Source organism: Calliopsis andreniformis, chromosome 6, assembly GCF_051401765.1.
Source record: "Calliopsis andreniformis isolate RMS-2024a chromosome 6, iyCalAndr_principal, whole genome shotgun sequence".
Lineage (NCBI taxonomy): Eukaryota > Metazoa > Arthropoda > Insecta > Hymenoptera > Andrenidae > Calliopsis > Calliopsis andreniformis.
In genome coordinates, this window is record NC_135067.1 from 2,421,345 (window position 1) to 2,436,538 (window position 15,194).

At 31.1% G+C, this 15,194-nt stretch overlaps 1 protein-coding gene across 1 annotated transcript in view; it reads right to left on the bottom strand.

Annotated features, from left to right (window-relative positions):
* The window catches only part of LOC143180940 (uncharacterized), a 29,177-nt gene that overhangs the window by 12,603 nt on the left and 1,380 nt on the right, over positions 1-15,194 (bottom strand). The window lies entirely within an intron of this gene.

Here is a 15,194-nt window from a genome sequence, read left to right on the forward strand (position 1 = left end):
ATAAGCAATCTGAATTATAATAGTTTCCAAATATGTGCATATAAATGATTTAAGATAAAATACGGTCAACCTCCGTTTAATATTCGTAGGGAAGTTCTCCTAGTGACGAACACTTAAGGTTTTTCTTCAATAAATAAAGAGAAATAATACTCTCCATTCTGCATTATTTATAAGTTAACAATATTAGGAATCAAAATAAAGCATTGAAATGACTAACTCTATTAAAATGGTGAATTTAACGTCATACTTCGGTACAAGTATAACGTTGAGTGTTAGTAGATCATTAAGTGACACCTAGTACCGGACACCGTAAAAGTTACTAAGATAATTCAGAACAGCTTCAAAACAGTTTACAAGCGTTAGGATTTCAGTTTTGGCAGCTTGAACCCTGAATCCAGACTTCTTCATTGGTTTTGAAACTGTACAGGTAATCATCGTGTTTGTATCTTCCGGCTTTAGTGTTCTGGTCTTCTTAAGCTTATTTCCTTTTTTTCTGCTCTTTAATTCCTTTTTTATTCTTCTTTTCTTCAACCAATAATTTATGAGGAGATGAAATGAGAATTTCACTTTTCTCATATTATTTGTCCTTGCTTCAGTTAGCTTCATTTCAGCATCGTGTAACAGGGACAATTTACAAATGTTTTGGTAAATATTAGAGACAGAACTAGTAGATGGTTGCACGCCTAATGTCTTTTTATCTATGTATCGTTTTAGGCGCATTAGGTGCTTAAGGTGTCTCCAATGTAGAATTCATTTTATACATACAACTGTTACTTTCATTCCCTGTTATTTTCATTATTACTATTGATGTTGCTTAGTTATATCTTTTATAAATACAAATAGGAATACACAAGATTGAGATCTGTTCTATCCAGTAATAGGAACAAACATTCTGTTCGGAACCAGGGTATAGTTAACTGACGATGAGTTAACCTATTAACAATTTTTTTCGTAAAAATCAGTGCACTGTGTACACAAAATACGAAGGTGATTAAAAAACTACTTACTAACAGATATACTACTTCAAATTATACGTCTTTTAGCTAAGAAAATTGGTAGATGTAATAGTTTATAATTTTTATGATGTACCTGTTCTTCGACAAACAGAACAATCAGTCGATCTCCTTAGCTCTACACATGCGACTTTTGCGGTTTGGTTGTTTTACCGTGTTTGACTTTTTAAATATGTAGCTAATGTATAGTATTAGGTTTGTCTGACGCAAGGGAACTTCCCTATAACATAGTTTCGATCTAGCATGGTTAAAGGACAGAGAAAACTTAAACAAATTTAATGGTACATCGTGTTGAAGAAGAAACAAATTAGAATGCATTATTTAATATTAATCTATAATATATTTTTCTAATTATTGACACGTTATAACAAATATTTTTGCATCTGATACTCTTGAAATAAATATCTATGTTTTTATGTGAACCTACTAGTTTTTAGAGATTACTTATAAATAAACAAGTGGAATGAGATTTTGCAGTAATAATGAAGATGGGAAAGGAAACTGTGATAACAGGTATCAACGTAACAGTTTTTATATATGTTTATAAGAAATGTTTAATACTTTCATTCAATTTTCGTTCACTTAATTCAGTTTTTACTTTTTTAAAGTTTCAGGTAATAAGAAATAAACAAATTTTTCAGTAGTAGGAAACAAATGCTATTAAAAATTGTAGTATTACTATTTTTAAATAAAGCTAAACTGTAAAATATACATCTTTTACATGCCTTCTGCATTTGGAAATGAATTTTTTGTGTAGATATAAAATATATAGAAAATGTACATATTGTATCATAAAATGAATTGCAAAACCAGGATGATCAAATAAAGCGAGAGAAAAAATGTTACCTATGGGGAAAGGCAATTTCGCTACGAATTTATTTATTTAATTATTTGCAATAAAAATATGTGCTCAAGGATCTTCATTTTTCACCCAGTTTCACCAATAAATAAAAAAATTATAGCTGAGACGGAATTTTGTTTTATGATCCAATGCTTTTATATTTCAAATATTTAACTATAACATCGTATTTTTCGAATCGTTATTTCATTTTACGAAAAGAAGAAAAAATACAGTCATTTCCAAAGTATACATTTTATTAGATAAACGATAACAGTGACGAATAGTGAGCACACGGTTCATGAATGTTTTTTAGAGAACGTTGTAATCTCGCTATTGCTCTGTAAATAAAACGAAATATTTTTCGTTTGGGCATGGAAAATTAGGTTTGCTCTGTTGGGTTCGATCATTTTATTTCTATTGACACAGAAATTTCTAGCATGAAACGTGCACGAAATTTCCCGATTTTGATGCACCGATAAGGGAATAACTAGTTATCTAATCTCTCGAGGGCAAAAAGTGTACATGTAACACGGTCGTTAATCGTACTCTCACAAGGACGAAATAAAAAAATAGAAAACGAGAATAGAAATGAGCACAGCACCTGAGTGGAATTGCATCGCGTGGTTCTCGCGGCTGCAAAAAGCTTCCACCGTGTTACCTCATGAATTTTAATCATGAACTTGATGTGTTCTTTAATATCAAAAAGCCACTTCCTCAAATAATCGTATTTTATACAAAAAAAACTTCAAAATTCGAACAGATTGATGCTTTTCTAGTTATATGTACATACATTTTAACATATATAAAATCAAACAAAAACATAACAAGAAATTAAACGGAATTGTGTAGAAACTATTTCACCAATGAATACGACATATTGCATTTGTTAAGGTTTTTTAACTTTTTGGGAAATTTTTGTTAAAAAATCAGAAAATTATTTTGTATTGAGCTTTCGCGCATATATTTACTAATATTTAATAATTTAAGGTTATCTTTTTCAAGCGAAGATAGTTATAATGGTACGAGCTATATGCTTCTGTACAACGTCCCTCTCAATGTCATTGAATGACACGATTCCAGCCGTCCTATTAGTCTAAAACAAATCAGTAGGGGAATATCGTACAGAACCGAGTACGCGGGTCATATCAGGTATCACTGTTTTTCTAAGAAAAGGGCTGCAATGTGTCATAAACGCTAAGTGTTACATATTTGGTTGGATCCTCGACGGTATGAGATCAGCCACAGACCAGAGAGTATCATAGTTTTTCCTTGAGAATGATTTGAAAATTTAAAACTGTAAAGTTTTACTGTTGTCTTGCTAAATTAATTCTGTCAGCATTTGGATACAAAAAATCCATCACAGTAAGTATTGCATCTTTACAGACACATTTCACGCGAATTTTAGACGTTTTTGCATCAATTAATGACTCTAGAATAAAACCCCAGGCGTAATTTCGTTATTCATGATTTTCGTTCTATTTTGACATTTAGAATCAACCCTTAAAATTTCTGATATCTGTTGTCGAACACTCTATACATATATTACACGTTATCGAATTTACTTTCTTTGAGTCCCAAGAAGAGAGTGAGAATTTTCCCAATTTTTCAAGCCAGATTTGTGTCTGCTTCCTTTTGGGATTCTTTTGTAACTCAATTATTGGATCAAAAAATTGGAGCCAACTAACCCCTTTCTTTATGAAAATAGCTATGCGATAATCATAAACATGTTTTGCAAGTGTTTTTAAAATAAATTCTAATTAAAATTAAAAATAAAGTTAATATGAAAAGTTCGAAGACACATATATAGTTAAAACAAAATTGACATAAGTTATAAACTTTCAATTTTCATATAATTGTGTAAAGAATGTTTTAATATATAACTTACCATCATTAATGTTAAATAATACATTTTTTAGTAGGAGTTTAGCTAACGTACGTTTCATAATGCTGCAGTTAAGGATTAAGGTCCTTGAAGGAGACTAAAGTCCCTGCATTCTTTTTATAAAGAAAACGGCTTCTGCCAAATGGACTAAAGTTTTTGATGTACCGTTACTTTCATAATTCTGATCGAAAGTTTCCATGGACAAGACCTCAGAAAGGCTTAACTTTTTTAGTTATAGGGCTCTAAATAAAGTGTTTAAGATTGTGTATTTAATAGAAGTCTTATTTTCAGTAGATCAGTCATACACATACATATACACGAATTTACTCATCCCTGTTATCCTTTTAATCATTAACTGTTTCTATTTAATATTTACCATTAATCAACATAGATATGTTGGTGTAAATTTTCCTTGAAACGTAAGCTGAGCCCGTGGACTGCACAAAAAGGACCAACTGTAGTATGTAACATATATTTATCATCTCAGATTCTTTTTCAGCATTTACTTACTTCAAAAACTAGAAGAACATTCTTTTATTTTCGTATATCACTGCTGGAGTGCACTTACAGGCATGCACACGTGTGCGCGTGTATCACGCAACACACAGACATACACTTGTACACATAGCATGTGTTTTCCCTACGTACGTATGTGTGTATGACTAATGAAGGCACTGAAAACACGATTCCTATTAAATACATAATTTCGAGCACTTTAAGGCTCCGTAATTAAAAAGGTTCAGCGTTTCTGAGGTTGTGCAGATGGAAGCTTTTGATCTGCATCGTAAAAGCAGCATCATATAAAAAATTTAGCCAATTAACGGAAGCTACTTTTTCATAAGAAGTGTGCGACGTTCTTTTCCAACAAGAAATTTTCTTTTCTCTCTTCTCAACAATTTTACGCTTTCGACTTGCAATAATTTGCTCGCAAGAGTACGGTGTGCTTAATAGAGCAATGAGGATGTTTTCATTGAAAAGTTTAAAAAGATGTGCGACTATGAATAATAGGTAATGTTTTAAATCATATGTCTCCGCTTTAAGTACTCATCGATCGTAGTTTCTCGAGACTACAAGAAGTGGAAAGCATTGCTAGATTTTCATCAGCCTAATCTCTAGATTCAATGATAACAGAGTAATAAGAAGCAACTATTGTAAGACTACCAAAAGAAGAAAACATAGTAGTTCAGAAACAGCTATGAAATTAGGAAATTATGAAAACAGAATTTTCAGCGAATAAATCAGTGTAGTGCGACACAAATCACGGATTACATATTTTAACGGAAGCAGAAAACGACGTGAAAGTATTTAGGAAAGAAGAGGAACAGGAAGAAATTGGAACCTCTATATCAGAATTTCCCATGTTTATCAAACGTAGTGAAAATGAGAACGAAAAGCAATCAAGTTTATAACTCTAACCAGAACGCAATGCCATCAAAGAAATTAAGCTAATAAATAAACTTATTATAGGGTAAATTCGGGATAGTTTGATTAGCGGGAGAGATCGGCCAGTGTGCATGGTTTAACCCTCGGCCAGCGGACAACACGCTGCCGAATCACTCTGACCCGTCGCCAGTGCACATTTGTCCGCCTTCCGAGAGTTAAGACCGATATAACAGAAGAATCTGCATCTAAAGACAAGAAGAAATAAATGAATCAGTCTCTTGTTGATTCCACATTGACAAATTTTGTTACCAAATTACGAAATTACAGTGTTAGTGGTATTTGAAAGACAGGTGAGTTTATTTACATTACTTCGATACTGGGAGATATAACACGCATAAAATCACAGTATAACATTAACAATACGCATGTATTTGTTTTTATTTTATGTTAAAAAGGTGGTCAATTACTTCCGTGATTCTAGTATAGATCGACCACGTAAGATTCACGGAGCGAAAGTTCAGTTTTATAAGTAATCAATGTATTGTTAGTAGAAATGGACGAAAACGAATGCGTTGGATGCAGGGAAAACTATTTCAAAAAATAATTTTAAATGTGTGAACTGTGGCCATTGGTTTCATGATGAATGCTTCAAGTACGAGAATGTATACCACTTATGTGGAAAACTAGAGAAGGAAGAACATACCAATTAATTTCTTCGCTTATTATATTTTTTGTAAACTAGATTCTTTGTTATTTTTCAAAATATGTTCCACCCGTAGTGGGTGGGGATGCTTTAACCCTGACACGCAGGTGAAACCAACCAGTTGCAGTGTCAATATCTGTTATTATAAATGACAACAAATATTTTAATTTGTTGCAAAGTATAATTTATGTATATTCTACATTACTACAACATTGATTTAATTTACTCAAAACAACAAACGCTTGAATAAAAGATAGCAATACTACTTTTTTTTTTTTTCCAAAAAGTGGTCGAATTATTTCGGACTTACCTTAGAACATGACAGTTCCGTAGCTAATCTAATGGCACTCTTTGAGCAGTAGATATAGTATAAAATTAGATTTATAATTAACAAAATTTCCTATAATAATTTCATATTCAATAATGTCATCGTGTTAAAAACCTTTTAAGGTAATTGTTTCCCAACTGTGTTAGTCAATATTAAAGTTTCGTTTAAAAAATGTAATTTTTTATTGTTAAATTTTTTAACTGACTTTTTAACGTTATTGCTTCAGTTGAAATTTGAAGAAATTGATAAAATTAAGAAAAGTTTGAAAATAAAAAGTTCTTAAATTGCGTAGTATTGTAGCTGTAGATCGCGGCAACGTTCTCATTTCACTAACATCAGTTTCATAATAATCAGTCACACATACGTACGTCACAGACCATGTGCAATGTCGAGTAAATACAACGTTAGTATACCCATTAACCAAGCGCCATAATGTATGATGGTATAAAAAAGCTTCATTTTTCTAATTCAAATAGAAAGTTCATTTTTAAATTCATCATACTCTGATACTACATGGTCAACTTTGTTGAAATTAAAGGAAACCGCTCTATGAAATCTCAATTAACTTTGCCTAAATTATAATTTTAATCTCTATTGTATTTTAATCTCTATTTGTTATCGATAAATATATGACCGAGTGTCAGTTTTTCTACCTCTAAGAGGATAATATCTAACAAACTACACATATAATGAATCGTGCTCAAATTTAACATACACATATTGATATCTACATTATCTGTGCTTCAAGTTTCAATAAAATTTGTATTATCACCATTTTTTAACCAAACATCTTAATTAAAAGGAAAAGAATTGTAAAAATTTTTCACATACACATTCAGAATTTAAAAGTTTCATATATTGTTATTAAAAGGCATAGACTCGGATATATTCTTTTGCAGAAATAGAATATGAGTTTAAATATTTTCATACTCATGTTATTTAAAATCATAAAATCTACAAAAAAAAAAAAGAAAACAACTTCCAATTTTAATAGTAACTTACAGAAATACCAGACATATCAAGACAGGAAGGTGTGAAGTATTTGTCTTCAAAAACTAAAACGGGAAGAAATTAAAGCAAGTAGGTAAAACACTGTTGTGATTGTGAGTGTATGTAAAAATATTCCTAGGAAAGAGGAGTACTACTTAACGTCAACTACAGAATGCGCGATCATGCAGAAATTTACAAATTGACTCCAGCATGTTAGACTTCGCATAAAAATGGCAAAAAGCTGAGTACGATTATAAATAATGGGCATACATTAGAAAACAACTTTCGATAAAGAAATTTAGCAGATAAAAAGGTCACAAATAGTAATTTGTATAAAAATTATAATAAAACGTTAAAAATCAAACCTTTGCAAACTGAAAACAGAATAGAAGTAAACAATGTACAAATCATAGAAAAGTCATCGGATCTATTAAGCAATACCCTGTGATGGTATTGTTTAATGTGAAAAATTTCAACTGATGTACTTTTACTACACCCGTTCATGTTTACATTTAAAGTATTGCGAAGAGATGTCGATTTCAATGCGTTGAAGCAAATTGTCAAGGTGAATATTTTAAACATTTTCGCGATTTATCAATTTAACTCTGTTTATTGTTTATTGATAAGAAAGTGTGAAAAGATTTCCCAGAACTTGATTAGAAAAAAATAAACTAATGTCTCCTACAATTTTTCTTTAAAAATGATTGAAAAATCAATAATTTTGTTGTTTCTCTAAATATCTTAAAAAATAGAGATTGCACGAACTATTCCACCGAATCCAGATCAGACAAATACCCTGAATGTTGGAATAACTATACTTTCAAGTAATATAAATTTGTAAATTTTTTTTTGTAAAAACATATTAATCGTTCAAAGTCGGCAAGCAGAGGGTGCGCATACTGGCAAATTTTAAATGCAATAGAATTAAATGTGTCGATAAAAACTATAAAATGAAAATTGCACGAAATAGGACTAAAATGTTGTAGGGCAAGGCGTAAACTTCATATTAACAAAAAGAACATGAAGAAACGCTTAGCTTTTGCTAAAATGTATGTTGACATGCCTATAACGTTCTAGAAAATGATAGTATGGTCTGATAAATCAAAATTTAGAATGCGACAATTGAAAAAATGCAAAAAGTCTAAAGAGAGAAATGAAACATACAAAAAATCATTTATAACACAAACGGTTCAATTTGGAGGTGGTTCATTAATAGTGTGGAGTTGTTTGTCATGGAAGGGGACTGGAACCTTAGTTCCAGTTGATGGTATTATGAATGCCGATAAGTACATTAGCACAATCAACGAAAATTTAGAAGAGACAACAGTAAAAATAAATTTGGAGAAAGGATTTATTTTTCAACGGGACAGTGATTCAAAATATGTTGCCAAAAGGAATATGAAATTTTTTACTGATTCAAATATTAAATTACTCGAATGGTTAGCACAAGGTCCTGACTTGAATCCGATAGAGAATTTATGGTGTGTATTGGGTTCCAAACTTCCTTTGGATAAGCGAGAGAATAAAATGGACTTTTTTAATCATTTAAAATCAGCGTTTGACAATATTGACAAAGATTATATAGAAAATTTTATAAACAGTATGTGGCGACGACTAGAGACCGTAATTGCAGCAAAAGGCGGCAATACTAAATACTAATTAGCTGTTATTGGTACTGTCCACTTACTTTTGTCTTTTCGCAATTGGTTGATTTTTTTGTTTAAACCTAATTTGGGTTTGCACTAACTGTAAATATTAATTTTAATTGTTATTCAAATAATCTATATACTATAAGGATAAATATCAAATAGAGCTTAAACATGTAATTAAACTGCGTATATGTAAGTTCCTTATGCCTTATTACACTCCATAAATAAATTACTATGGACGAGAAAAACGCTGTTATTGGTTCAATTTAATTAATGGAATTTAATTGATTCAAAATTTAGTTAATGAATATATCCTTTAATGGAAGGGTACGTACTTGTTTTAATGTTTAACTTTCCAAAAAAGAATACCCCAACTCATTGAGTTATGAACTCTGATTTACCTATACATGTATTTTGATTTTTAAGTAATGAGTTTCTTTTGCATACTTATAATATGTTCCAAAATCAGAAGATGTAGGAATTGGAATATGTATAGATAATTGAATAACATATACAGAGTATTCGATAAGAAGTATCAGAAATTTGAAGAAGTGATTGTTACATACGAAAATGAAAAGAAAATCAAGAATGTAGAAATCGTGTTTTGAGGCTTTGTTTCCATGTTATTTGTTGTTAAGAAAACGCCTAATATACAGGGTGTAAAAAATTAATAGTCCGGTTTACATTTGAATCGGTGTACATTTCCTAAAAACCCGTTCTCAAACTGCTTATAACATTGAAGATTAATGTTAATTTCTTTTATTACGTAAACATATTCAGTTCGTTGAGTAGAGAAAATGTTTAAAAGGAACCATATATTGCAAACAAACCGTTTAATCAGAAAAATGATTAAAGATTTGACATCGGTTTGACTGTGTGGAGTCGCACATAGAAGCATGGGTCTATCACTACTTTGCTACACGACAATAGCTACTCTAATCCTGAGGCCCGGCAGAGTGGTGTGTTTACCCCAACACTGAAGACCTAGCGAGGTGCATTGACCTAATAGGCTCAATTCGAATAACTTTTTTTTTCTTTTCAATACTTCCAATATGATATGCCAAAATAAAAAATCGTGAACTATAGGATTATATATAATGACAATATATTTACTTACCAATTCAACGTTTAAATCGTCTGTCTCTTGTTGTCTCATCTTATTTTTCAGAACACGTTCCATTAAGCACAAATTTAGTCTTAATTGTAAACAAATTCACTAATACTGAAAACGCTAAATAATATTGCTAGTACACCACTAATGATCAAGCACTGAAACACTAATAATAAATACCACTGCACTGATAATTATACTAGGAAATAAAAATTTCACATAAGGCGCGAAGGAAATCAGCGGTCGCTTAAATATGCCATCGGTGTTATTGTTAAGACGGTTCTGACTTTTTGGAGCTCTTTGCATCATTCTTTGAAAATTCTGAACTCTGAATTGACAGTAAGGTTGGTATGAAACTTTGCGAATGCGACGGACATTGCCCCACTAACTAGTGATCGCTAAGAATCCCCACTTCATTTGAAAAGCTCCCTTTCTACTTCGAGATGTCACCGCACAACAGGTTTCATATCATTTTTGATAACTAGTTACCAATTTTGCGTCTCGCGAGACATTCTTAAGGAATGAGGATGACAGTGGAGAAAGTAACCTTGACTTTAACTGAATATTTCCGTTGATTAATTGTAAAATTCAAATGTCGGGACGAGCCTTTAGAGTTTTTATTTTTTAGTCTAGTTGGTGCAGTGGTATTTGCTATTAGTGTTTTAGAACTTGATTATTAGTGGTATACTATGAGTGTAATTTAGAGTGTTTTTATTATTAGTGAACTTGATAAAAATTAAGATCAAGTTTGTGTTGAATCGAATGTGCTCTGAAAAATAAAATAAAACAACAGAAGAAAAAAGATTTAAACATCGAATTGGTAAGTAAATATATTATCGTGAATGATAACCTTACAGTTCACGATTACTAGTTTTGCCATATCCATCATATTCGAAATATTGGCAAAAAAAAGAAGTTACTCGACTAGGCCTATTTATATATATTCACCCACAGGCATACATATATATACATATATATAACATATATTATATCATGCAATAACATATATATATATATATATAAAAATGTTTAAAATGTTTCAACGTAATCTTATTACAGTTCTAGGTTTTAGGAAAAAAGAACAAGCATTAAACCGAAATTATAAAAATATTTTCACTGAAACCAATACAAAAATATCTGATGTCTAGTATTTCAAAGTTTATGCTCTTTCTTCTACGAAATTTCTGTTTTTGAATTCTATTCATTTTCACCAGTACTGTTGAACTATGTACGAGACAAAGGAATGTGAAAAGCATTCTAGGTTTTGCCATTATTTAATAATTTCTAATTACTATAAACAATCGAACTGAAAACGTGTGTTAAATGATAGAAGAGAGTGAGCGAGAGGAGAATATCAGTTTAACATTATGAAAAAAGTATGCTTGATCATATTTACAGTTATTTCATTTTTCCCTCGAATAATAATTGCAATTTATTTCTTTGTCCCTAGAATACAAAAGTTGTTCAATATTTTCTAACACACAGGTAAAATTTACAACTACATCCAGAATTTCATTTTTATGGTACAACATTGCACTTTACATTTTGATTCATAGCTTTTTGCTAGAAATATATTATTTAAAACGATCAATATATATTAACATCATATACAATATTTTGATCCATCGAAAAAGTGAGTATAGTGTTTGTAGTTTGTACCTACTCTACCATTAGAATTGGATTCAGGAAATATGTACAAAACATGTAACATTTTTTGAGATAATTATACTAGCTCGTATAAGTTGCATAAGCATGTATAACTTGAAAAATTAAGTATGGTTGGACATAAATATGTAGATATATGGCAACTTTTTTTCTAAATTTTGCATGATCAATAAATCTTTGTATTACAGAACTCCTATTGCACTTTCTTCTGAAAATCAGATTTCTTCATTTTTCAATATTAATCCTTGTCGTAGCGCCACGAATTTCTGCGAACTAACGTGTCGGTGCCGATCTCTTGGGCTAGTCGCGCTAATGGAGACATACTGCACGCACTGATAAAGTGATTGTGTCTCTAAATCTCTAATAAGCGTGAGTCATTTGTTTCATACTCTGGACGACTTTCTGTCCTTCCTCGCACTGATTCCGCGACCTTTCTACTCCTAATTCCAATGATTCGAGACGACCATCGGCCCCTCGTTCGAGCCGTGCTACGAGAAGTTGCAAAATTGAACAATAACAGATACTGATAATTTTCGATTTTTACTAACGTTTAGAAAGCAGTTCTTTAAATTTTTCAAAGAATATTAATATTTCCATTAGTAGTGACTTTGAGTATTTTAAAATTTCTTTTCATTCCGGAAAAAGTTACTAGTTGGTCCATTCAAAATTGAAGTTCTTTAATTATTTATCATAATTTTTGATTTATAATAAATGACAGTAAATTTGACTTTTCTATCTTGTGATAATGTTATTAATACCTACTAGAATTCCACAATAAATGTATTTGAATCTTAATAATTATTCAACCGTACTTTTCAGACTTTAATCCTGAGTGTATTTCAATCTAACAATTATCCGTCAAAGATTCTATTCTACTCCTATAGTGGACGAATTCGATTAATCCTGTTATCTGATACTGAATTGCCTAGTTTTTTTACAGTTTCGTCAATCTATGTCTCTCGGAGGAATTAATCTGCAACATAAAAAAAGCCAGGAAGAAGTCTCTTTAAAATTATATTGTCAGTACATTGCGTTTCTTATTGCTTTCTAAATATTATTTTGTCTTTTTCCTTTTAATCGTGTCTTCTTCTTTTTGGAGATAAATTGTACTTTACAGTTAAATGTTGCAAACAACCGGCTTTGAGGAAAGGAGAAAGAAAGAAGAAAGGCACAACCGCGTTTAAAGATAGAACAAAAGAATCTAATTACTGGCAACTTTACTCGTCACAAGTGGCCCGGGACAGAACGCAACTCAAGCCTCGGAAAACAATAGGATAAAGTGTGAGGCAAAGCACCGGTACCCGAGCTTTCCTCCGGAGTTTAACCCATTTCCAGAATTTTTCGCCGCTTCAGTACCTAGCGCAATTCCACACGACAAAAGGAAAAAGCTGAACAAACGATGCTTCCTACATGCCTGAAAGTTTAAGGAATCTTTCCCACAAATTCGTTTTCTTTGTATTTCTTTTATTTTCTAGTTAAATAATGATGTACCTAGTTTATTTTGAACGTCAACAATTCCCTTACAACTGATTTTATATACATTTTTTAAAATACTTTTCGGTAAACAGGAAGTACTCACTGTTAACTCTACGATGTCTCAGAGTGAACTAAAGAAGTTAATTCTGAGAAATTGAAAGTATTAATTTTCATGATTATATTTGTTTCCCCTTTTATTTCATCTGTAATTTTTATAACACTACTCGGTAACAAAGAAATCTTTTTTGTGTAAGTTTAAGAACTGTTTTGAGAGAACAAGAGAATGCTGGTAATGCTTAGTCGTGGAATTAGCAAATGTTAGGCCACGGAAGTGTAAACTGTGAACACTGGAGGAACTCGTGGAAACGAGACACTTTGGACCATCGAGTGTGCTCGGGGAATTACAACTTCGCGCATCTTTGTGCAGAGGCAAGATCAGGAAACTTTCCCGTGCTTCCTGCGGGATACTTCTTGCCAATTTTATCACACTTTATGCAACTTTTGAACAGCCAAACTATCGCATCAATTTTCCTCTTTTCCTGTTCTTTCTTTCCTTCCTCCCCATTTTTTAAGGAAGAACATTTATGAGATTCTTTTTCCACGATCAATATTGTAAGAAAAATATTTTTTTTTTAAATTGAAAAGAAAATCTTTTTTTTAAATTTCCTGATTTAAGGTTAGTTTTCATTTCAGAGAAAATAAAAACAATATCGATGATTTCACGCTGACATAAACCCGTTGGTTTACACGTAATCCAAAGGGAGGTATGCATAATTTTACCAGTGTTTCCAAATTCACCATTCATAAGAGATTCATAAAGTATGAAGTAGAATCGTTAAAAAGCATTAGTAACATAAATGGAATTTATGGAGAGAATAAAATTTAGTTCACAGCCTTTCGGTAAAAAATTGAAACGTAATAAATAATAAACATTTTTGTTAAATATAACGTGAACGAACTTATTTTCCACTCGGTGAATACATTTTATAACTTATAAGCCAGTAACTTTAACATTAATATTAACTCCATGCAATACAAATTAATTCGACAAAAGGCGGGTCTAAAAAGGTGGAAAGAGATATTTCCGATACTGATATCATGAATGTGACTCATGGTATGTTTGGCCCGAAAACGTGATCATAACTACAACTCAGACTCGTCATTGAATGCGAAGAGGTTAACATTACAGTGAACTTTATATTATCTATTTTATCTACTTATTTGAAACCGTAATTAATGTATTGTTCTATTATTTATGCAATTAGTAGACTATAGATGTTTATATAAATTCATAGATTTATAAGTATAACTAAAGAAATAGGATCTAAATAGAATTTGGCTTTACTTTATGAATATCGTAACGTTTACTTTACTTATACATTTTTTCATGCCGTTGTGCACTTTATCTTTTTGTTTGCGTAAGGCAAATGCCCCAGTTCCTGGAAACTTAGTGACAAATGTTCCAGTAAGTGAATAACCGAAAAGTACATGTCCCGACACTTAAATTGAATTTAAGTATTTTTGTTATTTAAAATTTTCATAAATGCATAAATCTCTATAATCCAGTGTAAGTACTGCATTGTTTTCAATTTCATCATGAAAGTGTCAGTGGATAAAACTACGTAAGTATATAATGTAAATATCAAACCCTAAATATAGAACATAGTGTACATTTCTGTTCCATACATTGGTCTTTTTCGTAATTAATCATCTAGTTTTTGTTTTATTATTCGATTATTCGTTACTTAAATTGAATTTTTTAATTATTTTCTCTAATATTGTATGAATATACTTACACATAAATTGTTCATATTTTATTATATGTATAAATCTATGGCCTTGCAGGTAAGAAGAGTGATTTCAACAATTTCAAAAATATATACTTTTTATTTTATTCGCACTTAGAGAAAATAAATAAAAACCATTCTCGAAACACGGATTTGTTGAGTTTGCCATTACTACCCAAAACGCCTTCTCTTTTCTGTATAATATAACTTAGTTGTATATTTAGAGTGAACCTTGTATACAATTTTGCTACATCGCGAATTGTATCGCCGCGAAATTCTGTTTATCGTATATGGCAATTTCTTCCATTGCAACCTTTCGCTACTTTCATTCCAGGCTAGTCGAGAACCACTTTTTAAGGTAGTAAT